Below are 25677 nucleotides of genomic sequence, written 5' to 3'. Positions count from 1 at the left end.
ACTGCGTGTTTACAGTGCACTATATCTTCTGGCGTGGGCTAGAACACTTTTTTTTTTTTACTTTCGTTGATATGTCTCAGTCTAACCCTTGGCTTTGCCAATATGAAAGTGACTGAGGTATGGGCGATGCTAGTAATGCTACTCTTATGCAGCCAGTCACTGTTATAAATGGTGTGAAAATGTCGCTGATAGCGTCGGTTGATGCATGCATTTCAGCAGGCTTGGCAGACTGATGTACAACAGAAACTTCTGGCTCGGTGAGGAAAGCAACGGGAAACCATCTCACTCCTCGTTTCCTTGTACGACTTTTCAATGACGCCTAGGATGTCTATAACAGCTGCAGGCGGAGCTGTTGAGGATCAAACCAGCCTTCGGGCTGAATAGTCGACATACATAATCATGAACAAACGACATGGTCTCCTTCACTTGTTTATGGACAGACTTCGTAGAGCAGGAGCGTGGGAACAAGTGTTCGCCATCGAGTTCAGTTACAAGACTAATTTCGTCCTATCACAGGAAGTACATTTTCTCTGAGGCAGTCCACTACTCTATTGATCTCTCGGAGACTAGAAATTTAATCAGTGTACTCGCCCCATTGAATGGAAGTTTGTAATCCCTTGATGTACGCACGAGTGCCACCAGCGTAAAGTGGTATGGTTTACATGAAACGCTATTGTGAAGCAGAATTCCCCTGGAGCCAACTCCATAATACTGAACCTCCCGGTATTAATCGGTGTTGCAGCTGCTGAATTCAAAGGATTCTTGTTTAATGTATTGAGTATAACAATAAATGACGGATTGTGACCTACTATCGATGATAAAGGAATATTTTGTCCAGTAATAATTACCGCTCCATAAACCAGCTATCACAAGTGGATAATGATATTTCTCCTAACTGAATGTTGTAAAAAGTATTTCCTTGGACAAGTCATTGGAAACGTAGTTCTATTATCTACGAACTTATCATTGAAACTCCTTTTTCTTGCCCATCTACCTCCAGTGATGGAGTTTGTTAAAATATATAATTTAAACTAAATGAATTAATAAGAAATAGGTCTAATTTGTTAGTTTTCTACAACCTGATGCAAACACATGACGAATATGTTCAAACAACTTTGGAAAATTGATCACAGTAAAATAGTGAATTTTCTACAATCTATATATTATACGAGTTTACTAAAAGCAGCTTAGGCGAATCCGTCCGTACGTTCCACTCGATCGATATCCTCCATTTCTGTTTCATTCTCTCCAGATTTACCTGCCGGTGAACTATGAGATATTGATTGGTCCCTAAGTTCAGCCGACTTTGAGTAGTCATAAAATCGAGTCATTAATGATCACTCCAATAATTGAAGGCGAAGGCTTACCCTAACACGCAAAAATTCTGTACTTAGCAAGTTCGTTAATATTATGATACTAGCAAATGTACTCGTGCTTCGCTACGGTATTCTTCCTCGTATACGGAGTTCTACATAAATTACCGTACACGCAGAGAGTAAGATTAAAATTGCATGTTTTTAGCGTTATCCGAGAGACAAAACCGGGGAGGACCTCATACTTTGTAACCGACGGAACGATCACGTTGGGGGAATGTTGATGATAATGGTAGGCCACATTTTCTAGAGTCATTCACAATCAAGTTTGGGACTTTCTAATATAACCGCAGGCTCACATGCCAACTGGCATTCACACATAGAGATGGATAATTTTGATTATAATTACAGATACCCTCTCCCAATGACAGTCAAAACCGAGTTGGAGAGATTTGATTATAATCGAGAAATACAGCGCTACTTAAATTATAAAGAATCGAGATACGACAATAAAGCATAGGACCAAATTTAAAGTTCCCTCCAAATTGAGCAGCGATTGTGTAATCTGCTTGCTGAAGTAACTTACCGTTTAGAAAGCAATTACCCAGAAACGAAGGTCTGCTCCGTCGTTGAAATTGCATCCACATTTCGATATTTCCGGGGACAAAAAGTTAAACATCTGAATATCTTGGGATTCTTCCTCAAAGGAAAGGGTGTCCAGGTCTCTGCATTAGCCCTCGCATACATACGGAGTAATTAGGGAAGAAAGTATTACAGTTAAGAAAGTTGACATAAATAGAAAAATAGGATTATAACTGAGAAGAGCCGGAGAGGACAAATATGTAAATGCCAAGTGGATGTATTGTAAAATGAAATGTCACTCTCAAAATTGTGATGATATGAGTTATGAAATTAAGAAGGCAATAACAGAGGAGAAATTTAGGCGCAGGGATTCGTAGGCAAACAGATTAGTAGATTACTTACGGTGTTATTACTTAAGCCTAAAGAGGCAAGACAGAAGCAAGTGGAAAAGAGAAGTGGAAGAGAAACACAGTACAACAAATGCCGGAAAACACCTTACGGTGTGAAATCATGTGCTACACTCCGCGGTACATTTCAAATATTAACTGCCCCCTTAGTGCTATTCGAAGACGATTGTAACCTCCAACGGTATTCCGCTAATATCCCCGCAGAATGGCAGCTTGATGTCTCTCTCGCCTTCTACGCAACGGACAACCATGAATTTACAAGCAGCAAGCGACGTTGCCATGGTAACCGGTAGATTCTTTGTCGGTCTATCGGTCACTCAATGCAGAACATGAAACCCTTAGTAAGTAGTCATTTGAAGGGTAAGCGAAATTATGCTCATAAGAAAAGTTGTTGACAATAAAGGGGCCGTTTCACATATCGTCCACGTATTTTAGAGAAAATCTATAGTTGTAAGAGAAAATGGAAGAAAACTGTTGTTGTTTCTCTATAAACCCCTAACTATTCAGTGATTTTTAAACGATATGTTCACCAAAACCTTCACTGATACGGTCTTGAATTGACCTAAATCGGATAAATATCTGAAAAATTGGCAAAAATACCGGAATTACAGACAGCGGACCCCCTACAACTTTATTTATGTAGATAATCATGGGCACGTTTATATGTGCAGACGTTTATTACGATGTTTACTGCTTTTAAACGGTTTGTCAAATCAACACACGGATTCCGCCATCAGACGCCTCATTTTGTGTTCTACCTTGTTCCTGTGATATTTTCTCGTATCACTTATATTTATTGGTTAGATTGAATTAGAAACTTAAATAGAGTGAAATTTGGATGCATTTTTCATATTTTACTTTATTTTACGGATACTCATGTCCATCTGGAATCATAAAATTTAGCTAACATATGAACACTGGTCTTTTGAATGTACGTACCGAATTTGATGTTTCTATCTTTCAAATAAGGACGCCAAACAATAAGATGTGCGTGTAAAAAGTACAAAATTGAAAAATTCACCTCTGTCTAACGTATAAGGGAGTCTGACACCACGGTGTAGGGGGCAACGCGTCCGCCTGTAACCCGGCGGGCCCGGGCTCGATTCCCGGCCTGGTCAGAAGCTTTTAATAGCAAGTGATTAATAATCCCTGGCCTGAGGACTGGGTGTTTCTATCGTCCTTAACGTTCCTTTCCTCACATTCAACACTTTACACTTCCGCAATTTCCAAATACACGCACGTTCCTAACATACGGTGCAAGCAGGGGCAAAACATCTTACTAGGGCGACGCCCCGATCAAATAGCTTTAAAAAACGTATAAGGGATCGACATATGGCGATATATCATAGGACCAATGTTGTAGATATCTCCAAGTTTAAAGGCTACTTCTCTATTTGTTTTGTGATACGACTTACCGTTTAGGAAACCAATTACCCTGGAATGATGGTCTGCACCGTCACTGAAATTACCTCCATATTTCGATATTTTCCGGTTCCAAAAAGTAATACATTTGAACAGTTTGGGATTTTTTCTCAAGGGAAGGTGTGTCCAGATTTTTGGAATAGCCCTGGCATTCATACTGAGTAAATAAGGAAGAAAGTATTACCGTTAAAAAGTTGACGGTAATAAAAAGTAGGATTATAACTGAGGACAGCCGGATAAGAAAAATGTGTAAATACTATGTGAATGTATTGTAAGATGAAATGTCCCTCACTAAATTCTGATGATATGAGTTACGAAATTAAGAAGGCAGTAACAGAGAAGAAACTTAGACGCTGGGATCCTTAGGTAAACAGACAAGAAGGTGACTTATGGTGTTATTTCTTAGGCCTGAAGTGGCAAGACAAAAGCAATATATTAAAGCGGAAAAACAGAAGTAGAAGGGAAACACAGTCAACATTATAGCAAATGACAGAAAACACCTTACGGTATGAAATCATGGGCTACACTCAGCGGTACATTTCAAATATTAACAGCCCCTTTATGCTATATGAAGACGAATGTAACCTCGAACGGTATTCCGCAAATATCCCGCAGAATGATTTCATGACGTCTCCCTCGACTTTTATGCAACGAACAACCACGAGTTTACAGGCATGTTGACGAAAATGGCATTATGCCCCTTCCCTGCTGGCAAGCAGTCAGAGACGTTGTAACCGGTAGGTTCGTTGTCGGTCTGTCGACCACTCAATGCAGAGGATGAAACCCGCAGAAAGTGGTAATTTTGTCCGTCATCTGAAGATAAAGTGAAATTATGCTCATAACAAAAGTTGTTTAGAATGATGGGACGTTTACAGAAAATCGATAGTATAAGAGAAAATAGAAGTAAACTGTTATTGTTCCCCTTTTAAACTCCTATCTATTCAGTGATTCTTAAACCATATGCTCATCTAAACCTTTCCCTGGATGAGTATACTCTATATATGAAATTTTGGTCGGGATCTATCCAGCCGTTTCGCCGTGATGGTAAAACAGACAGAGAAACAGATAGGTGGACAAACGGACACGAAAGTTAAAACCCAATGATACGGTCTTGAGTTGACCTAAATCGTATAAATATCTGAAAAATTGGCGAATTAAACGAAATTACAGAGGACCCTCTACAACTTTATTTATATAGATATGTTATTTTCATCTTGAATAATATCATCACATGCAACTATCTTTGATTAATAGCTGTCAAACCATATTATTTACACTTCTGATCACGGAAGAATACTATTCCCTGCTAGATATTCATTGATTCTCGAACCTTTCCCAGCTTCCAAATATATTCAACAGATGGCAGAGCGTTCCAAGTATCTTAGAAGCTGCTAAGAGAAGAAAAAAATGTCTATATGCAAACAGACCCCATTATAACATACGCCTTAGATATTATCTTGGAAAAACCTAGCGAAGGATAATCTAGCTAGACTAGAAAAAGTAAAGGCCATGTATCTTAAAAAAGTTCTCTTCTTGGCAAAAAACGCTCCTATATAGAGGAACTGCCTTCTACAACACAATACCAAGCTTTACATTGAGAGATGTAGGATAAATAAGCGATTATATATAAGGACAGATTTTTACCAAACAGACGGCATGATGGCGTCAGAGTGGATGAATTCTGACTGCGAACTGCGGTATACCACAACGCGCTTCTTATTAAATGTTCATAAAACCATTGAAATGGTCAGGCAAAGCAATATCACTACGACAGTCTTACAACGGATGCTGGGGAGTAGCACCGGTCCACTAATTAATTTTTAATATGAAATGTTTATATGGATATACACTATGCCTCCCATATACTCACTTAGATATACATGAAAGCACCTAATTTTGTTCGTGAATTAGTTGTCCGTAGTAGAGTCATCTGCTAGACGACGATCAGGTTACTGTGAAAGCACTTGACAGTACCGGCGGCCAACGCTAACAGACACAGAGAAATGGCTTTAGGGAATATCTTCACTTAAAATGGTCTTAATAAACGAATTGAAAAATTACCGTTATCGGTAACGAAACTGCAACTCCATGGTTTTCCATGCTCCTGCACTAAGGCGAATGCCAGGACAGTTCTTAGTATAGACAACGGCTGCCAACCGTCTCACTTCTACCGTACATCTTTTTCACCAATTCAAATCTCCTTGGCCTGAGATAAGCCATCACCTTCTAGGAAGTCCACCTACGGAAGGTTTTCATTCCCCTTTTCTCCTTCGGGGAGGTGCGGGCCAACTAGAAGGTGACGCCTTCTCTCTGGCCAGGAGAAGGCCCACCTTACAACTTCAAGGTACGGAATGAAAACAATTTTACTTATCCCAGCTTTTTAAGCATCACATGATCCTCAGATGAGTTCTAGTTCCATCTCAATAGATATCTGGATATTCCAATTAGAGCCTCACACACCCAGATGGTATTCAGGAAAGACCCTTACATCCACGGGAATGCCCTTTTTAGCATACAGTTTCCGCAAATCGAATTATACGATTAAACCGACAATAAAATATCGAGGAATATTATTCATTTAACAATTGAACGGTTTAGAACTAGCTTATATGAGAGTTGTTTACAGCAAGACAACTTCCACAAGTCAACTAAGACTATCTTTCTGATCGGAATGCTTTTTAGGACCGAAATTTTCTACGAATCTGTGGCCACCAAAATCTTATAACTTAGTCGACATCTGTTTATATGTTTTGAGATGATATCAGGGATAGAGTATGTCGAAATAGACCTAGAATAATGCACGACCTCATGGCCAGCATTGTCGCTGAAATCAAGACCTCCTAGAACCAAGGGGATGAGTTCTGTGTCTACTCAACAATAAGGTAATTTCAAACGTTTATTGTGATGATAATTCTAGGAAGGATAAATCGAATTTCATTTTCAAATATTTAAATCTGCTACTAGAGAAGTATGAGACTAATTTAAAAATAGTTCAGCTCGTACGAATCGACTTGTAAATGGTGAAGTTTTTTCATCCAGATGTGTCCTGTATTGTCAAACAGCTTTGCCGTTGTCTCCATAGGAGATAATTTAATATTTTTACTCATATCAGTTAATATAAACTTGTGCATGCAAATAATTAGATGTATTAGCTCCTCCTGTGCACTATAATATCTCCCATAAACCATCCAATGCAAATGCCTTATTCAACCTGGACGTTGGCGATTTAGGCCAGAAACCACTGAGCAATCATCCTGAGTCTGAGTTTACTAGTGGCATGATGGCCGGTTCCTTCTTGCTCCACCTAAAGCAAGCAACACGCAGGCTACCATTCCAAGTGGTGACTAGTTCCATTATTGCTTACCTTATAAAAACTTAGGGGATGCAGTGTTTTGATATGACTTTGCCATTAGCTTCATAGGGGTTATACATACCAAATTAATACAGTTAGAAATTGTATTAGGTAATGATATTCGTTTCGTGGGTCATTATAGATCGACAATGATATTGTAATAATTTTCTCTAATTTATATCTACTGTATTTTCCAGGCTGAGTAGCTCAGAGAGTTGAGGCACTAGCCTTCTGAGCCCAACGTGGCAGCTTCGATTCTGGTCAGTCCGGTGGTATCTGAAGGTGCTCAAATAAGTCAGCCTCGTGTCGGTAGATTGACTAGCACGTAAAATAATTCCTGCGGGACTAAATTCAGGCACCTCGGTGTCTTCGAAAACCACAAAAGTAGTTACTGGGACGTAAAGCAATAAAAATGAATACTATTCATACCTATTCTGAGCAACATTTTAGTACATTGTAGTATTTGACAGTATGAATTAACGGAACGAATAGCAGAAACTACCAACAGTGTAACTGAACACTCTAATGTTCTGACAGGTAAGAAAAGTGTTATACAGTTCTAACACTGATAGTTGAAAGTACGATCCTCTGGTTTGTCCATTTTATTTCTACAATAATGCTCCAATGATTGATTTCTTAAGACAATTTCATTCAAACTGTGGTCTCTAATAAAATGAAAAATTCACATTAATACAGTTTATCGGAAATAATTATGTCGATTTGGCTAATTGCGGGAGTTGGGGTGTTATTTCACCATTCTAAAAGTCTACAATATAATATTCCTGAAAAGTAATTCCTACCATCTTTAAAATAACCTTCCTCATCCCAAGTATGATCGGTATTTCGTACCCCACGTAACAGGGAAGAACAATAAATATCTGGTTTCTGGTAGTCGTATAACCTAATTTTTCACAAATTAGCCATATTTTATTTCCTAAAACAGCTATGCTTGCGACTTACATAATCAATAAAATCTCTTTAAATTATACGGTACATGAGAGTATTCATTTTGCGCCTAATTATTTCATTACCGTGGTTCAAGAAGTTTTAATCTTGTTGGTGAGACCTCTTCCTTGACTATTTCTTTAACAACCCTTTTCCGTTTCTCTTTATCTCTTCAGTTCAGTTAATTTATTCATAAGAGCAACTTAAACAGTTAACGAAAGATGCTTTCCATTCATGAAGAAGCCGCAGTGTTGACGAGTTGGAGCTCGCTTTGAAGGCAAACTCTGTATACAAACGGAGAATGGAGCTCACTCTTCTCAAGTAAATTGCTTAGTGCCGTCAGAAGTTGAACTTCTCCATTGAAGCTGTAAAACTACGCTCTAAACTGCTCAGGTGTTCGGAAGTTGTTTCTGTAAATAAAGAAATGAACACTTCAAGTAACGAAGTTTTTCAGTCCTTCACATAATGCATAATGTATTTGAAGTATCTGAAGTAAAGAATAAAAATGGAAATAGCTTGCGTATTATACACACAATCTCTTATTAAAACTCTGTGAAGAAGCACGTGTCTCCCTTCACCTTCCATTTCGGCATTCATGGGTAGGCCTACTTTACATATCATGTCCGTCACATGCTGTTCATGATTGCAACAAAATAAGCAATATGTATTTAGACTATACTGTACCGTACCCAGGGGTAAATACCCTCTAGGACGATGCCTCCATTCCTGTATGAACATCCGACTAACTCAGGGTTGGGCAGAGTGTGGGTTGGTTGTCGATTGGGTCAGGATAAAAGTCGAAGTTCAACACTAAAATAGCAATCAATGACAGGAAATGGAGGTATAACACGAATGAGAAACAATCATAGGGGGTAAGATGGATTTATTAACAAATATCCCCGATCAAATCACACGAAAATAATTGAATAAAAAAAATAAAACTTGTAAAAAAATGAACTCAAAGTAATAAAATAAATCGAAATCAGAAACGTTAAATGAGTGATAATACAAATTTGACATTAAAAGAAAAACAAGTTCAATAAAGAACATATATAAAAATCAAGACTGAGTATCTTCTCATAGTCCAATGTTTATGTTGTATGGCAACAAGTGTATGCAAACACTGCCATGTGGTGTTTCGGTATGGAGTTTCACACTATCGCATCCCAACGATACGGTTTCAAAATTAAGTTACTCCCGAGAGTCAACTATTTCCGTAAAATCAAAGTTACATTGTATGAAAAATTACGACGGAAAGAAAAATAATTAAGACGCACCGGACGCTATGTAAGGTATGCAAAATACTAGGGGCAAATCCTACACTATATTTACAATAATTCAAATAATCAAACTAAACATATATATACATCGGATATCGAGTAAAGTCTTAAATGCTACACTGCTTCTAATGTGAATCCCGGTTCACTACAAAAGATCTAGACAGAACTAGATAAACCAACAATGCATCAGCACTCGGGCTGTTCCCTTTAAAAACAACGAGACAAGGTATGCAATCACAAAATAATAAGGTAAAACCATCCTGTAAGAGAAAAACATATAAATAATCCTTGATGTCATGAAGAAAGCAATGGGCAACATTGCCTCCTTCTGCTGCGTTTGAGCGCTCAACAGCGCGGTCATCCGTCATGTACTTCCGGGTAGATTACGAGCTGTAAAGAAATATAGAACTCCACTACGCTAAAGATTGGATTTTATCTCCCGTGGCCGCCGCAAGGAAATACTGTCTCTTTCACACATGCCAATAACACAGGCCAGGACTCAACTTGCCATGAGATAACGCCCATCATCAACTACACGGAAACTCCCGTATATTAATTGCTTCTTAGCATGCTTGGGCCATTTAACAACATCAGACTCAATAGTCTGGAATTAACACTGTCCATTCTGATCACAATATACTCAGAAGACACTAAGCAGGCACACACACATCTGCACAATTTCTCTCTATCTTGTCAGGCATACAATCGGCCTGTACCAATACATTATAATTAAGCATGCAATTATTATCTCATCATTCCTCATGAATCCTACTGGCCTTTCCACATAACGAGACGCTGTTCAAGTCCTTGGCAGACCATCAGGCAAACAGAATCCAACTTAACTTCAAAGATCTTAATTTAACAACGACGTTCTGCAGCTCCTTCTGGCAGCTTCTGAAAAACCATGCATCATGCAAAAATAGCAATACCTGTCTCTCTGAATAACCGAAATAAAAATGAATTGATACGTGTTTGACGTAATATAAAAATGAACCTGTCGATCTAGCCCTTCTAGCCTATATTTAAGGAAAACTCGGAATATCCTACTCTAAGTAATATATTTACAACAATAACTGATCCTATCAATCCCTCATTTTCCCAAACATCTAATCATAAATCAAAATGAAAATAAAATAAACATGCATTAATCTCGTATCCGAATCTACCATAGTGACAAAATTAAACAAATACATGCCGTCAGGCTTACTTTAAATGAAAATAAAAATTCTATCTACACTGCCCTAGTACCTTAACATAACTTACATATCGTGCCATATATAATACGTGCATCTTACTTTAGATGACTCTCGGGGAACCAGGATAGCAGCTTACATCCCCACTAATTTTGGGATCTACACCATGTTAATCACATCCTTAACATGTGGGAATGCACTTCCTTCCTCTGCAGGTGTATCCATCATCTTGCTGGAAAACAATTCACTGGAACACAGAAGACTATAGTTGATAACCTCTTCGCTGCTTAATGCTGCGAGCCGAAATACCCTTTCTTTTACCAGATCAGCTAACACACTGATTCACATATATATAACACACTTCACTAAAAGGGTAAAATTACAGTTTTAAAAGCAGCCCACGGTTCGGTACGGAAGTTCCACGCGAATACGCGCCCGTCGCGAAATAGTGAAACACTAGCACGTTTCCACAACACTTGTTACTCAGCGGTCACTACACCGTCTTTATCGATTAAAAGTAAACTCTGTCAAAGCACAGTAAATATTACGACTGCACAATTTGAAGTATCAACGAGAACCAGTTACTATTTCTGGAATAACGCCACGTTAATTACAATCACCAGTCACAGAGTTGGTACATCCGCACTGTTCAAACTTTTCCTACAGAGTGCCGAGTTAATACATCCGTACTGCTCAAATTTTTGCTACAGAATGACGAGTTAGTACATCCGTACTGCTCAAATTTTTGCTACAGAATGACGAGTTAGTACATCCGTACTGCTCAAATTTTTGCTACAGAATGACGAGTTAGTACATCCGTACTGCTCAAATTTTTGCTACAGAATGACGAGTTAGTACATCCGTACTGCTCAAATTTTTGCTACAGAATGACGCTCTCCAGAGCTTGGATTACTGAGGAGGCTTCGGTGACGCTAATATTGTTGGGGTTCCCGGGTATCTGAACCAACCACCAATCAGAGAGTTCGTCATGTACGATGATACAATACTTATTGTGATATATTTATAAAACACAGCTCAAACATTAGCAAATCTCTTCCACCAATTTTTATAATATATTTCCAAATATATCTAACTTCAGAAACTGTGGAAAACCGATTGTCTATAGAAACTGACTTTATCCACAGAGCATGTTGGTCATCCTGGAATTAACATATGACGCGGTGTAGCCTCCATGTTTGCCAAATCCATAAATTCCCATTGGCTGAAATATCTTGCTTGGTCAGCATGTAATACACGTGTCGGTCCTTGCCAGCGCTTGGGTACGCTTACTTTCTCACGGTCATGCGGAAATATGAAGCAACATCCAGCGACTTACAGTCTTGCTCAACATCCGGTATTAACTATCTTGGGATACGATGCTTTAACATATTAGCCTGTAACTTTTTATGAATAAAATTCACATATTTGGTCAAATAATATTCCAATTATTATTATGGGCCGGTCGGATACGGCTCATCCTCCTCTTACCCAGGAAAAAAAAATGAATATGGAATATTTATTTTTTTTCTTAATGTATTATTGGACTATTTATTATCATCTGGATATATGTAATCTCTTTCCTTTAGTACTATTTGCCGTCTCGCAAATTTGTATTCTCTTCCCACAGTCTATCATTATCTTGGCGGATGTTGTAGTAGATGTCAAGTAACGCATGAAAACGTCTCTGCACACCACCACACTCATCACAATCTTCTTCCTCTGAATAATTGTCTCTTTCCATCTGCGCGAAGTTGACATTCTCCGTGTCTTCTTCCGGGTCATCTGCATCCACCATCACAGGTTCATCATTTGGGTTTTCCTCTTCTTCTCCATCATCTTCACTCTCATCTTCTGCCATCTCTCCTTCTTCTTCTTCTCCTTCTGGGATATCGTCTATTCTAATTTGACCTCTGGGATAATAAAGCTTGAGGTTTGAGGCATTGAAAACCTTCTCCGTAGATCCGTCTAAGCTACAAACTTTGTAGGAATTATTTCCATATACCTGAGTTACTTTATATGGACCTATATACAATTCAGCAAACTTCTGACAGAAACGCGCTGACACATCTGAGCTCTGAGGACGTTTTACCAGTACAAGCTCATCAACCCGCAGTTGTCTATGAAATCGTTTGTTCCTGCTTCTGCGTAGCCTCTTGTCTGCCTGAGCCTTTAATTTTTCTGCAGTCTCTCGTATGCATAATTCTGCAGACGGCCTTGGGTCATTTGGACATTGAATTTTCTCGTACCATGGACGCTGTGGGTATTCGTTGAGATGAATAATACTGGGAATCTGTCCGGTACTTTCATGCTTGGTAGAATTAATGCTTTCCATGATAATTGGAACTACATCTGGCCATTTCCAGTGCTCTCTTGGTATGAAGATCCGACAGTACTTTGCTATCTCTCTCATAACACGTTCGCTCGGGTTAGATTCCGGATGTCTCACTGAACTCAACACATGTCTTATCTCCATCCTATCGAGCTCCCTCTTGAAAGCAGGCGAGGTGAACTGTGGACCGTGATCACTTAGTATGCTTTCTGGCTTGCCCATTCTAGGAATGATCTTATTTTTAATCTGATGTAGTGCGGATTTCGTGTTGGCCTTTTGTACGGGACACAAAGTTACATACTTAGAAAATACATCCATGCATACTAGAATATATTTCACACCACGACGTCCTGCAGGTAACGCTCCAAAATAGTCAATTGCGAACAGTTTCCTGGGCATTGTGGGCAATACAGCTCTTGGTTGCTGTTTTAATAGGAAAGTGTTAGGTTTGATACGCTGACATGTGTCACAGGTTCGCAAGACTTGTTGAATCATGCGCCTCATCCTTGGCCAAATAAATGTTTCCTGTAACGTAGCTGTAACTTTCTCAATACCCGCGTGTCCAGTGGTATGATGCCCTAACCATATCAAGTCCATCTGGAACACTGGTGGAACAACAATACGAAATTTAGTGTGTTCTTCGTCAATAAATTTATGCAAAAGGTTATTGAAGTAGTGATATTGGGATGCCTTCTTTTGTGCCTCGATGAAACCTGGGGTGCCGGGTTCAAGTTCCTTATTAAAATAATCAATCAGTAATTTGGTTGGTCCATAATTTTTCTGCTCTTGGCCTAAACTTGGTAACTTGTCCAAAATGTCTTGGTCCTCTTCGCCCAACATTGCCAAATTTACAGTAGCCTCAACTTCATCCGGGTTTCGACTGAGTGCGTCTGCCACGGTATTCAACTTGCCTGGGCAGTGTTCTAGTGTCAGATCGAACTGTTGTACAAATAACGACCATCTGTACACCCTGTCGCTACCTACATTGGATTTTAGGATGAAAGTTAATGCCTTATGGTCCGTTCTAATGATGATCGGAAATCCATAAATATACTTCTTCCACTGACCTAGGGCAACTACTATAGACAGCATTTCTAGTTCCGTTGTAGTCCACTTTAACTCATGGTTACGTAACTTCCTGCTCGTGAATGCCAAATAGGTGATCCTGGGTTCGTTCTCTGGATTTTCCTGATACAGAACCGCTCCTATGCCCACATTTGAAGCGTCTGTTTGAATTATGAATGGACGGTCATATACAGGATAGCCTAGCTTCACTGCCTTCGCCAGCATCTCTTTGGTCTTTCTAAAAGCCACATCTTGATCCTCTCCCCATTTCCATCCGTTGTTCACCTTCAAAAGCTCCTGTAATGGTGCTACAGTGTCTGTATATGATTTACAATGGTCCGAAAAGAATTGACAAAGTCCTAAAAACTGTCTAATATGCTTAATTTTGGTAGGTTTCGGAAAATTTTGTATTGCTGATATCTTCGCCGGATTAGGCTTGATTCCTTTTCCATCGATGACATGGCCCAAAAATAAGGTACTCCTGCTACAAAAATGAGATTTCTCCAGATTTACCTTGAAATTGCAGCGATTAAGATCTGCCAAAAGTCGGTCAATTTTGTCCAAATGTTCCTCGATTGTTTTCGAACAGAAAATTATGTCATCGATGTAGATGATAGTAAATGATTTTATGTCTGGACTTAAATTGCCTTCCAATGCACGGATAAGAACGGAACTTGAGTTCTTTAACCCAAAGGGCAAACGTAAGAAGTGATAAGTCTGGTTGTTGAACATGAAACCAGTTAGCATACTAGATTCTGGATGTAATTCTATGTGATGAAATGATGAAGTTAAATCAACGGTGCCGAAGTACTCCATGCCTCCGAACCTCTTTAAAATGTCCTTAATTGCTGGTGCCTGCGTATACTCGGGGACTAGGCGCTTGTTAACCTCTCGTGCGTCCAAACATACCCTCACAGAACCATTTGCTTTTGGAACAGCCAAGATCGGACTCAAAAATGGTGTGGGCGATTTGGTAATGACTCCATTCTTCTCCATATCATCTACCAATTCCTTCACCTGAGGGAATATCTTCTCGGGAATGGGATATGGTCTCTGTTTAAATGGCTCCCAATTATTCACAATAATTTTGTACTTGTAGTTAGGTATTTTTCCTGGTTTTGATCCAAATACATTCTTATGTTGTTCTAAAATTTCTTTCATTTTTCCACGGGCTTCTTCGTTCACTGGTGCTTCCGCTAACTTCTCTGGTAACAATTTTGAAAATTTTTCATCCTCCTCGGCTTCTAAATTTAACGTCATGGCCTCAAAATATTCTGCGAGCTCATTACAATTTTCTACAAAATTTACTGGAAACTCAAAAGGTTCTTCTTTTCCCTCGGTTACAGTTGCTGTCCAAATTCTTTCATCTCCAACATTCTCTTCAACCTGGTCTAATCTCAACTCTTCACTAGAATTTTGTGTTCGGAAAATAATGTTATTGTTTCCCATGTCTATCAAGGCATTGTATTCTCCAAGAAAATCTGCACCAAGAATTAAATTAAATTCCATCTTTGGTAGAATTACGCAGGGATGTGACATAGTTAAATTTCCAATTTGAATATCCAAAAGAGCCTGCTCCTTACACACAGCTGTCTTGTCCGGTACAATTCCCCTGACTTTCAATTTTGATATAGGAATAGTGAGTACCTTCATGCGTGATTTCAATTCGTTAATCAATGCCTGAGATACCACACTAATCGACGCTCCAGTGTCCACCAAAGTTTTTACTCGTAAATGACCAGCTCTAGTATATATTACGGGTAAGCGCTTTACCGAATGATAATTTTGTGATACTTCCTCTTCCAATAAATCCTCGGGTCTCACAATCCAACTGTCTACAGAGACTACGGTCCAACCATTATTGTTCCCATTGATCAAATCCAGGCCATCTTCTTCATCATCTATTGTGCTTTTTTTTTGTTGTCCGTCCCTCGGCTCTCATAATTAGGAGCATTGGGATTCAACCTGTTTTCCTGTTGCCTTACACGGTATTCCCTGTACGCCACACTTTCAGCTCCATGACATTCTTCGTTACCATTAGCTTGTATGGCTCCTCTCCACCGGTCTTCCTCCTGCCTTTTTCCTCTCAACTCTTCAACGTATTGTCTTGATTCTTCTCTTCTTTGGTCACGGTTCTCCTGGTAATTGCCTCTTCCTCCTCTGGGGTTTCGCTCCTTCTCGTCCCAACGATAATATGGTCTTCTGGGTCCACCATAATTTCTATACTTGTATCTATAGGTCCTTCCATTATTTCCATTTGGATAGCTATATCCTCGCTGATTTAGGCTGTTACCTTGATAATTATTTTTTCGAAACTGGTCTCTTCTATCTCTCCGCTGCCAGTTACCATCCTGATGTACAGCACTCCTGTTGGCTTGCTCATGTGTCGCTGTTTGAGTCCCTAAGCTTTGATAATCATTTCTCTTCCTTACTTTCGGTGGATTACTTCCTTCTTCCACCCCTACCGTATGGATAGCCTCAACATGCCTCAACCTAGGCTGGTTTTGACTAGATGTTAAGTCTAACTGTCTTAAAGTCAATTCCGCCTCTGCTGCAGTTTTAGCATTAGCTGCAATTAACGTTCTCTGCACTTCAAGAGGTAGTTGTCGAGAGATTGCTGCTATAATTTCGCTCTCGCTTGGGGGCATGTCTAAATCACGAAATTTTAGCATCTGAGAAATGAAAAAAGGAGAATACTTCGTTGGCGTAGTAGCCGGATATCTACGTGAATACAATTCCATCCTCAGTGATTGCTGCGTAGATACATCCCAAAACTTTTTAAGAAATGCCTCCTTAAACTCCTCATATGTAGTAAATGTATAACGGAAAGCATTCGCCCATTCAGCCACGGTTTCGCCTAGAAATCTTTCTACTGTCCTTAATTTACGCTCTGGTGGTACCTTGTAATCTGCTAAGAAGTCATCCATTTCACGCAAGAAAGCTTTAGGTGTTCTCTCATCATTTCCTGTAAACTTCCGTGGTTTTTCTTCATTGCTCCTCATAATATTGTAAATAGGAACATTGTGTGTTTCATTCGGAGTTGAACAGTGGACCTCCTGACGCGGTAACTGTAAAAGATCGCTCAACGCTACGTTATCGCTAACTTGACTGGGTGCCTTCTCTATAATGGTTTGTTGCACTGTACATTTTAATTTACTGAGTTCTTTGTCCGTTCGTAAATCCAACAATTCTAACTTATCCTTCATGTAGGCGATTTCCTTCTCAACAACCCCTATCTTCACTTGATTTTTCTGTGAAACCTCTGTCCACGTCTCCAGACTCGAACCAAGTACCTGTATATCTTCCTTGTTCCTTTCCCGATCAGCCATTATCATATCTTTGACTTCCTTGCCTGTCTCCGCGATGTCCTCCTTCATTTCCAATCGAATCTGAGTTTCTATTTCCTTCATTCTTTCCTCAGTCTCCTTTTGCTTCATCTTAAGTTTCAAATCAATTTTGTCTTCAGTATTCTGCTGAGCTTCAGTAATTTGTTTACTGATGTCCACGGTGAACTCTTCCAACCTCGTCTCCGTGTCAATCCGTAACTTATCAATCGCGCCTCGCTGGAGTGTAATCTCTGCTGTAGCTTCTTCTACTGTATGCGATAAGTCTCCCAGCCGCTTATCTGTGCTAGTCATGTGTTCTGTAACCCGATCGGCAATTTCCTCAACAGAATCTCTAATTTTTTCAATTTGCGTCTGTGTTTTAAATTCTACTGTATCTAGCTGTTTCTCTAATTTTCCCATGCCTTCTAGACAGCATGTACGAACGAAGTCAATTTTCCCCTGTAACTCATTAGTCGCCACCTTAAGTTGCTCCTCAGTTTTCTCCGCCGCCTGTGTCAATAACTGTCTAGTCTCTCTGGACTGTTCTTCGCTTTTTTCCGCAGCCTGTTTTAACTGTTCGTCAGTCCTATCTGCAGCTTGTTTAAATTTCTCCTCCAACTTACTCGAAAGTTCATTCATACGCTCCTGTTCCCTCATCTCGGCCTGCTCTGCCCTCTTGTCCATCTCCTCTAACAACTCCTTCATCGTCAACGCCATACCAAATACGTATTTGAGAAAACGCAGGGATGCTCGCCACTACCTAGTATCCTATACCGTATCTTGTGTACTCCATACGAAAACCATTTATTTTACTGAAAAGCTTCTATGATTTACGTTAATCATATATCAAGAAAACATGGCCTCAAAATTCGCCATATAGAAGCTTCCTATGATTTGGAATATTTATCTTCTGCCGCGCATAACAAACAAACGCGTTATCATAACTTTAAAAATAAATTACTAATACCGTAGCCCCAAATTCTTTAAATCCAAACATTAGTAATTTTCCTGTCTTTTGGGCTCTAATCTAAGTACTAGACAACAGTACTGGACCATATTTACGATAAATACCTCCGACTCCAGACTAATATTCCAGCATAGGTTTACCAGTCCTGAATCATCAGCACTCATTGCAAATATCATCAACATTTTCTTAAGACTGAGGCGCTCTTAAGTTCCTAGCCTTACTCTAAATCAAATAAAATTATCGTTACTGGCAATTGAAATTTGATCTACACACAAATTCCAGGCTATATCAAGATCAACACATGTCTGAAGGACACGTCATCGACCACTTTACCTCATTAGAGAAATCTTTTTATAGTTCTCTGACTCAAATAGAGTTCCTTTACTACTACGACACGCCTTATTTATCGGCTATATTCCTCATTCTTCCTAACATAATTTAAATCAAACTTTTTGCCGATGTCCCTAACGTAATGCATTTAGATTTTACTCTGTTTTCTAAACACACGATTTCCGATGAAATCTTGCCCTTTCATGTCCGCCTACTATCATTCGTAGCACTGAACATGGGACTCTAGACTCAAGTTGTCTGAACGTTAGGTTGCCAGATTCCTAAGTTGCGCCTATGGTTCGAAATTACCTATCTACCTTTCTTAAATTTAATCATTATCTGGATACCAATTATTGGTCTCTTCCAGCTTTCGAACCATAATCCTAATCCTATCTAGCCTTCGAAATAGCTTGTCAAATCACATTCACTCTCGCAAATCTCAATTTGACCTGCCCAAGTTTGTAAGAACAACCTAGACATCTTTGGGTAACACAAAAATACTCCCAGTGGGATACGAACATACGCCAAAGTGTCTATTTGCCCTTAGTTGCGGCGCCAAATATATATGTACCGTACCCAGGGGTAAATACCCTCTAGGACGATGCCTCCATTCCTGTATGAACATCCGACTAACTCAGGGTTGGGCAGAGTGTGGGTTGGTTGTCGATTGGGTCAGGATAAAAGTCGAAGTTCAACACTAAAATAGCAATCAATGACAGGAAATGGAGGTATAACACGAATGAGAAACAATCATAGGGGGTAAGATGGATTTATTAACAAATATCCCCGATCAAATCACACGAAAGTAATTGAATAAAAAAAAATAAAACTTGTAAAAAAATGAACTCAAAGTAATAAAATAAATCGAAATCAGAAACGTTAAATGAGTGATAATACAAATTTGACATTAAAAGAAAAACAAGTTCAATAAAGAACATATATAAAAATCAAGACTGAGTATCTTCTCATAGTCCAATGTTTATGTTGTATGGCAACAAGTGTATGCAAACACTGCCATGTGGTGTTTCGGTATGGAGTTTCACACTATCGCATCCCAACGATACGGTTTCAAAATTAAGTTACTCCCGAGAGTCAACTATTTCCGTAAAATCAAAGTTACATTGTATGAAAAATTACGACGGAAAGAAAAATAATTAAGACGCACCGGACGCTATGTAAGGTATGCAAAATACTAGGGGCAAATCCTACACTATATTTACAATAATTCAAATAATCAAACTAAACATATATATACATCGGATATCGAGTAAAGTCTTAAATGCTACACTGCTTCTAATGTGAATCCCGGTTCACTACAAAAGATCTAGACAGAACTAGATAAACCAACAATGCATCAGCACTCGGGCTGTTCCCTTTAAAAACAACGAGACAAGGTATGCAATCACAAAATAATAAGGTAAAACCATCCTGTAAGAGAAAAACATATAAATAATCCTTGATGTCATGAAGAAAGCAATGGGCAACATTGCCTCCTTCTGCTGCGTTTGAGCGCTCAACAGCGCGGTCATCCGTCATGTACTTCCGGGTAGATTACGAGCTGTAAAGAAATATAGAACTCCACTACGCTAAAGATTGGATTTTACCTCCCGTGGCCGCCGCAAGGAAATACTGTCTCTTTCACACATGCCAATAACACAGGCCAGGACTCAACTTGCCATGAGATAACGCCCATCATCAACTACACGGAAACTCCCGTATATTAATTGCTTCTTAGCATGCTTGGGCCATTTAACAACATCAGACTCAATAGTCTGGAATTAACACTGTCCATTCTGATCACAATATACTCAGAAGACACTAAGCAGGCACACACACATCTGCACAATTTCTCTCTATCTTGTCAGGCATACAATCGGCCTGTACCAATACATTATAATTAAGCATGCAATTATTATCTCATCATTCCTCATGAATCCTACTGGCCTTTCCACATAACGAGACGCTGTTCAAGTCCTTGGCAGACCATCAGGCAAACAGAATCCAACTTAACTTCAAAGATCTTAATTTAACAACGACGTTCTGCAGCTCCTTCTGGCAGCTTCTGAAAAACCATGCATCATGCAAAAATAGCAATACCTGTCTCTCTGAATAACCGAAATAAAAATGAATTGATACGTGTTTGACGTAATATAAAAATGAACCTGTCGATCTAGCCCTTCTAGCCTATATTTAAGGAAAACTCGGAATATCCTACTCTAAGTAATATATTTACAACAATAACTGATCCTATCAATCCCTCATTTTCCCAAACATCTAATCATAAATCAAAATGAAAATAAAATAAACATGCATTAATCTCGTATCCGAATCTACCATAGTGACAAAATTAAACAAATACATGCCGTCAGGCTTACTTTAAATGAAAATAAAAATTCTATCTACACTGCCCTAGTACCTTAACATAACTTACATATCGTGCCATATATAATACGTGCATCTTACTTTAGATGACTCTCGGGGAACCAGGATAGCAGCTTACATCCCCACTAATTTTGGGATCTACACCATGTTAATCACATCCTTAACATGTGGGAATGCACTTCCTTCCTCTGCAGGTGTATCCATCATCTTGCTGGAAAACAATTCACTGGAACACAGAAGACTATAGTTGATAACCTCTTCGCTGCTTAATGCTGCGAGCCGAAATACCCTTTCTTTTACCAGATCAGCTAACACACTGATTCACATATATATAACACACTTCACTAAAAGGGTAAAATTACAGTTTTAAAAGCAGCCCACGGTTCGGTACGGAAGTTCCACGCGAATACGCGCCCGTCGCGAAATAGTGAAACACTAGCACGTTTCCACAACACTTGTTACTCAGCGGTCACTACACCGTCTTTATCGATTAAAAGTAAACTCTGTCAAAGCACAGTAAATATTACGACTGCACAATTTGAAGTATCAACGAGAACCAGTTACTATTTCTGGAATAACGCCACGTTAATTACAATCACCAGTCACAGAGTTGGTACATCCGCACTGTTCAAACTTTTCCTACAGAGTGCCGAGTTAATACATCCGTACTGCTCAAATTTTTGCTACAGAATGACGAGTTAGTACATCCGTACTGCTCAAATTTTTGCTACAGAATGACGAGTTAGTACATCCGTACTGCTCAAATTTTTGCTACAGAATGACGAGTTAGTACATCCGTACTGCTCAAATTTTTGCTACAGAATGACGAGTTAGTACATCCGTACTGCTCAAATTTTTGCTACAGAATGACGCTCTCCAGAGCTTGGATTACTGAGGAGGCTTCGGTGACGCTAATATTGTTGGGGTTCCCGGGTATCTGAACCAACCACCAATCAGAGAGTTCGTCATGTACGATGATACAATACTTATTGTGATATATTTATAAAACACAGCTCAAACATTAGCAAATCTCTTCCACCAATTTTTATAATACATTTCCAAATATATCTAACTTCAGAAACTGTGGAAAACCGATTGTCTACAGAAACTGACTTTATCCACAGAGCATGTTGGTCATCCTGGAATTAATATATGACGCGGTGTAGCCTCCATGTTTGCCAAATCCATAAATTCCCATTGGCTGAAATATCTTGCTTGGTCAGCATGTAATACACGTGTCGGTCCTTGCCAGCGCTTGGGTACGCTTACTTTCTCACGGTCATGCGGAAATATGAAGCAACATCCAGCGACTTACAGTCTTGCTCAACATCCGGTATTAACTATCTTGGGATACGATGCTTTAACATATTAGCCTGTAACTTTTTATGAATAAAATTCACATATTTGGTCAAATAATATTCCAATTATTATTATGGGCCGGTCGGATACGGCTCAATACTGAATGCAGGAAAACAGGAGGCTTGTTATAACAACTTAATTTTGTCCGTGCTTATACAGTATTGTGTATTATCCGCACACTTTATCTTGGTGCATTTGTGTACGGGGTTGAGGAGTAAGGAGGGAGCTGTCCCGGTATCGATAGTGCTGCCTGGTGCTGCCAACTGAATGAAAATGAAATCTGAATTGAATCGAGAATATGATCGATCGATATGAAATTTCTAAACTGTTATCATCTTAAGCCAACAACTATGTCACATACACATTATATAACATTATAAAACATTTCTCGATGCGAATCTTGTTCCTAGCATGAATTCTATACTTTGGCTTTGTTGTGTAAACAACAACAATACTAGTACGTAAAGTGTACGCCAGATGTCGCTCAACGATGCTTAAGCGATTCATAGTTTGTGTTTCAAAGGTTGCCAGTACGAATCTCGAAGATCGCCGAGGTCGACCGATTCAGCACTAGGGTGTAAATGCACCAAGATAAAGTGTGCGGATAATACACGAGCAAGTCTCTGTTGACGGGAGAGCTTATTACTGTATACGTACTAGATGTCGTATCCGTCGTTGACGGCTTATTGTTTGTAAAGCTGAGGGAGTAAGGTGGAAGAACCTCTCAACTAACAACAGTGAATCAATACAATATATCATATTTGATAAGGGTTACGGACTTCGGACATTCTAAACCATCACATTTAGTTCCCTTCGAGCTCGGCGATATTAGAGCAACCATTTCTTTGTAATTCCCTTTTCCCTCATTATTCGATGGATGGCGTATTCATTCTCATTTCGGTAGTCATCTTCATTATCTTCCTAATCAATAGTAGCTAATGACCAAACAGATTTGCAGCTTATTTAATCGATCACAAAATTCACTATCATTATTATCTTGTTGATTACATGACAACAGTAAAATAGAGCCTGTCTCCGTCGGCAACGGTTGCCGTTGACGGACTTGCCAATAAAGTCTTAAATTCCCGAATATCTCCATTATATTATTGCTCATAAGGTAAAATACAGTATATGAGACATAAAATATATGTAAAATGTATTAAAATTCATCTTCTACAATATTATCGTTGTACGCATTGTTTGGATAGAACTAAATCTTCCACAAATATTTGGAAAATTGCAAAAAATGTAATTAGGTCGGCCTTGTTGGTGGTGGAGGTAAATTAATAAAATAAATCTGATTCTAAGCAAGAAGGAAAGTATGAATATGGAGTGTGTCACGTACCAGTAGTTATAAGAACATGTATGAACCAGAGGAATCCCATGGTACATCACGCCAGTATTTGGGCAGACTGTTCTACTTGGATATGTAAATAGAGGTAACAAAATTCCTTAGCTCACGCGGTATGCAGGAATAAAACCATCTACCGGAGATGAATGGCATGATAAGAGACAAGTACACCACAACAACCACTAGTCAATGTATAGGATTTCGATATTGTAGGCTCTTGTTACATTCTTCAAGCGACCGTTCGTTTCACAATGATTTTTCTCAGTTCGACAGCCATCTTTAGAGTTTTTCTTTGCCGATATGGCGTGATGACAACGCGGCTTTGCACCGTAAGATACTCATGGTAAAAACCACCACCACCTAGTACACGATTGAACAATATTTTCACATTAACGATGATTGGCGTTGATGTGGGCTAAACAACAGTCCAGATTCATTAATATCTCTGTTATCATAGCCAATACTGAAAAATTTGCTATTTGTTTTTCGTCGCACCGGCACAGGTAGGTCTTATGGCGACGAAGGGATAGGAAATGCCTAGGAGTGGAAATGAAGTGGCCGTGGCCTTAATTAAGGTACAGCCCCACCATTTGCCTGACGTTGAAATGGGAAATCACGGAAAACCATTTTCAGTGCTGCCGAGAGTGGGGTTCGATCCCACTATCTCCCAGATGCAAGCTCACAGCCGCGCGCACCTAACAGCATTGCCAACTCGCCCGGTCGGTAAAACTGTATAAGGCATAAATGATCATATATTGTTTCTCTATAACTTCTGTTATGTAGTATTTAAGAACCTCTAATAATGCCTTTTGCTGGTGGGACATAGTGTTTGCAGTGCACTGTCTTCTGGTGTAGGCTAGAGCAATTTTGTTACTTTCATTGATCTGTCCCAGTCTTACTCCTGGCTTTGACAATATGAAAGTGACTGAGGTATGAACGATGCTAGTAATGCCATTCCTTACGCAGCCAGTCCCTGTTATGAACGGTGTGAAAATGTTGCTCATAGGTTCGGCGGGCTTGGCAGACTGATATGTAATAGCAACTTCTGGCTCGGTGAGGAAAGCAATGGGGAACTACCCACATCCCATTTTCCTAGTAGGACTCTTCAGTGATGCCTAGGTGATGGTGGAGCTGTTGAGGATCCAACCAGTCTTAGGGCTGAGGGCTGAACACATACCTCTAATAACAAAGATATCTGAGAATTAAATTTCAGTCCGTTCCCTACACTACAACGGCCGTAGCCGTGCTGAAACACCGGATCCCGTGAGATCTCCGCAGTTAAGCAACATTGGGCGTGGTCAAGATTTGGATGGGTTGCCACGCGCTGTTAGGGGGGGGGGGGGTAAGGGAATGGAGGAGCGGAAAGGAACTGGTCACCCTACCGTATGTAAACTCCGGCTCAGGCACACCTCTGCGGAGTCTCGGACCTGCCTTCAGGCAGAATACACCCTTACCTTACCCTACACTACCATTCACTTAGGGTGGATAAAATTATTTATAGCATAGACTACAGTGGCATTTTCCCCGACTTAACATAGCGATTTTCAATAAATTCTGTTCATCTATTTTCTAGTGGCTCGACGATGATATGTAACAAAAGTCTAATTTCATGAATAACTCCTCTATCAGAACAGATACTGTGAAACTGTACAAGACATAAATGATCTGAAATGGTATCCTCTATAGCTCTTGTTATGCAGTATTTATCGATAGGACCATTAATAACATACATCTTCGAGGATTAAATTTTAGGCCTTCCCATAAACTACCATTTCAATCACCATGAATAAAATTATTTATAGCCTAAAGTACAGTATGTGCCTTATTGTCCGACTTTACATACTGATTTCCAACGAATTGTCTTCATCCATTCTCGTGACAAGCGTACATATATATCTGTAGATACATAAATAAATATACATAGATACATAGATACATACATACATATATATATGGGTGACGGAAAATTAAAAAAAAGTATTTCCTTCTTACAGTGTACACGACCAAAACAGAAATGATCTTTCTTTTTAAATTCTGAACAATGTACAGACGAAATACTTATTTTAAATAATGA

General features: G+C 39.3%; 1 protein-coding gene across 1 annotated transcript in view; it reads right to left on the bottom strand.

Annotated features, from left to right (window-relative positions):
- The window catches only part of LOC136860967 (uncharacterized), a 701781-nt gene that overhangs the window by 75173 nt on the left and 600931 nt on the right, over window positions 1-25677 (bottom strand). The gene's annotated exons all lie outside the window — the stretch shown is intronic.

This window comes from Anabrus simplex, chromosome 1 (genome assembly GCF_040414725.1).
Source record: "Anabrus simplex isolate iqAnaSimp1 chromosome 1, ASM4041472v1, whole genome shotgun sequence".
Classification (NCBI taxonomy): Eukaryota; Metazoa; Arthropoda; class Insecta; order Orthoptera; family Tettigoniidae; genus Anabrus; species Anabrus simplex.
The sequence above is the reverse complement of the archived record's forward strand: the minus strand, read 5'-3'. Positions and strand labels throughout refer to the sequence as shown.